The sequence below is a fragment of the Solanum pennellii genome, chromosome 7 (assembly GCF_001406875.1).
Source record: "Solanum pennellii chromosome 7, SPENNV200".
In the NCBI taxonomy this organism is placed as follows: Eukaryota; Viridiplantae; Streptophyta; class Magnoliopsida; order Solanales; family Solanaceae; genus Solanum; species Solanum pennellii.
In genome coordinates, this window is record NC_028643.1 from 21,816,692 (window position 1) to 21,820,384 (window position 3,693).

Below are 3,693 nucleotides of genomic sequence, written 5' to 3' on the forward strand. Positions count from 1 at the left end.
CTGAAGAGTCAATACAAGGAGTGTGGGCAAGATGGTGTTTCTAATGATGTTCTAAAGAAGAATCACTTTTATGATCTCTTCTATAGGGGTAAGCAAAAGACTTCCCCCGATGTAAAGACCGGTATATTGAAAATCTTCTCTATTTATGTATATGATTTACTTGATCCCGGCACTACCTTGTCATTACTTAGTCCTCTAGTAGCTAAAAAGTTTTACATATTTCCCGATATCTTGAATGAACCTTTTATGGTGCCTACTCGGTGGGTGTGTCGATTGTTGCACACATGGTGTATAGAAATTGTTTTATAATGTTTCCCAATAGAGTTAGTTATGTTTAACTAGTAGAACTTGATATGTATGATTTTGATGTAATATTGGGTATGGACTGGTTGCATGCTTTCTTTGCCTCAATAGATTATTGATCGAGGGTGGTGAAGTTTTATTTTCTAAATGAGCCCGTTATAGAGTGGAAGGGGGGAAATTCTATTCCTAAAGGTCCTATCATCTCTTGTTTAAAAGCATGCAAAATGATCTCTGAATGGTGTTTATACCATATAGTTAGAGTCCAAGATTTAGACTCCGAAATTTCTCCCATTGAGTCGGTCCCCGTAGTGAGGGAATTTTCAGAGGTCTTCTCTAATGATCTTCCCAGTATTCTTCCCGAACGGGAAATTAATTTTAGTATCAACCTGTTACCGGATACATATACCATTTCAATTTCTCCTTATCGAATGGCTCTGGCCAAATTGAAAGATTTGAAGGTTCAAATAAAAGATTACTAGACAAAGGCTTCATAAGACCTAGTATTTCTCCATGAGGTGCTCTGGTTTTATTTGTGAATAAAAATGATGGGTCCCTTAGAATGTGCATTGATTATCCCCAATTCAATAAAATCACTATTAAGAACAAGTATCCTCTCCCTTGGATTGACTAGTTGTTTTATCAATTCCAAGGGTCGAGCAACTTTTCTAAGATTAACTTGAGATCGGGGTATCACAAACTTAGGGTGAGAGGTGAGGATATACCAAAAATGACATTTCAGATTAAGATATGGTCACTATGAGTTTTTAGTAATATCCTTTGGTCTTACTTATTCCTCGGCGGCATTTATGGATCTCATGAATAGGGTGTTTCGAAGTTACCTAGATTCATTTTTCATTGTCTTCATTGACAACATCTTGGTATATTCAAAAATGAGGGTGAACACATGGACCATTTGAGGGTGGTTTTACAAGGAATTAAAGAGAACCAATTATTCCAAGTATAGCCAATGTGAGTTTTGGTTGAGGTTGGTGGAGTTTCTTGGTCATATCATCTTTACTGAGGGAGTTGAGGTTGATCTTAGGAAAATTGAAGCGGTGAAAAATTGCTTAGACCATTGACTCCAACAAACATTAGGAATTTCTTGGGTCTAAGGGGTTATTATCAAAGGTTATTTTGCTTCCATTGCATATTCCTTGACTACTTTGACCCAAAAGGGTAAGAAATTTGAGTGGTCGAAGGCATGTGAGAGAAGCTTCCATATCTTGAAAGATAGGCTTACTTCCGCTCTGGTGTTCACTTTACCGGAGGGTATTGTGATGCATCCCGAGTGGGTTTAGGGTGTGTGCTTATGGAACATGGTAAAGTAATAGCCTATGCTTCTAGGCAACTTAAGATGCATGAGAGGAACTATCGAACTCATGATCTTGATTTAGCAGCAATGGTATTTGCCTTGAAAATATGGAGACATTACTTGTATGGAGTTCATATTGATGTGTATACAGACCACATGAATCTTCAATATGTGTTTACTCAAAAGAAGTTGAATCTCTGACAAAGAAGGTGGTTGGAATTGATGAAAAATTACGACATGAGTGTTCTCTATCACCCCGACAAGACCAACGTGATTAAGGATGCTTTAAATTGTATGACCATGGATAGTGTGTCTCATGTAGAGGAAGCCAAGAAAGACCTAGTGAAAGATGTTCATAAGTTGTCTAGGTTGGGTGTAGACTGCAAGATTCTCCAAATGTTGGTTTTATGGTCCATCATAACTCCGAGTCATCTTTGGTGGTTGAGGTGAAGTCCAAACAACACATTGATCAACCATTGATAGAGTTGAAGGAATCGGTTCTTGTTAAGATTAATGAGTCATTCTCCTTGGGGGGATGCTGTCTTGAGGTATCAAGGAAGGTTGTGTGTTCCCAATGTAGATGGTTTGAGGAATCGGATCCTTGAAGAAGCTTATGGGTCCCATTACTCCATTCATCCAGGTTCAACGAAAATGTACAATGATGTTAGGGAAGTGTTTTGGAGGGAAGGTTTGAAAAAAGACATAGTGGAATTTGTTGCAAAGTGTCCAAATTACAAACAAGTGAAAGCCGAACACCAAAAGCCAGGTAGTTTACTTCAAGAAATCCAAGTTCCTACTTTGAAGTTAGAAGACATCAATATTGATTTTGTGGTAGGTTTTCCTCAAACACAAAAGCAATATGACTATATGGGTGGTTGTGGATAGGTTGACCAAATCAGCTCATTTTATTCCCATCAAGTCTACTTATTCGGCGGAAGATTATGCAAGTATATGCATCGATGAAATAGTATGTCGCCATGGTATTCTTTTATTCATCATATCAAATAGGGGTGCACAAGTCACATCTAGGTTTTGGAGATCATTCCAAGAAAGGTTAAATACCAAGGTGAAGTTAAGCACCACTTGTCATCCCCAAATGGATAGTCAAGCGGAGCATACTAATCAAACCCTTGAGGATATGCTTAGAGCTAATATCATTTATTTCAAGTGAAATTGGGATAAACATTTTCCTATGGTGGAGTTTGCTTACAAAAATTGCTAGAATTCATCTATATCTATGGCTCCTTATGAAGCCTTGTATGGTAAGAGATGTGGATCTCCAATTGGATGGTTTGATGTGGGTGAGTCTTCACTTTTGGTCCCAATTTGATTTATAGGACTTTGGAGAAGGTTCATATCATAAGGAGCCGGTTAAAAACAGCCTATAGCCGACAAAAGTCTTATGCCGACCATAGGAGACGAGATTTAGAGTTTGAAGAAGGTGATAAGGTGTACTTAAAATTTTTGCCTATGAAAGGGGTGGTTAGATTTGGCAAGAAAGGGAATAGATTCCTCGTTATGTGGGTCCTTATGAAATTTGGCAAAGGGTTGGTAAGGTTGCCTATGAATTGAAACTCCCTTGTGAATTGGCTCCGGTTCATCCGGTTTTCCATGTTTCTGTGCTTAAGAAGTGTATCAGTGATCCCAAGTCCATTCTTCATATTGAGGTTCTTGGTGTAAAGGATAACCTCTCTGTTGAGGAGGTTACGATTCAAATTTTTGATAGACAAGTAAAGAGGTTAAGGAACAAGGAGGTAGCTTCTGTAAAGGTGTTATGGAAGAATTACCTAGTTGATGGTTCGACATGGGAGGCCGAGGCCGACATGAAGTTCCCTTACTCTTATCTATTTGATAAATAAGGTTAGTTATTCCTCTTAATAATAAAAATAACAACTAAAAATCAAAGTTGCTTAATTATTGGTGAAGTTTTGCAAAATGTGCATTTTTGGTGTCATTACAGTGAAGTTACAGTGAATTATGCATGTTGACTAGAAAATTTGCAATTATCCTTGTTTTGAGTTATGTTGTGTATGTTCATATGATGAGTCTTTATGAAATTATATTAAGCATGTTGGTAA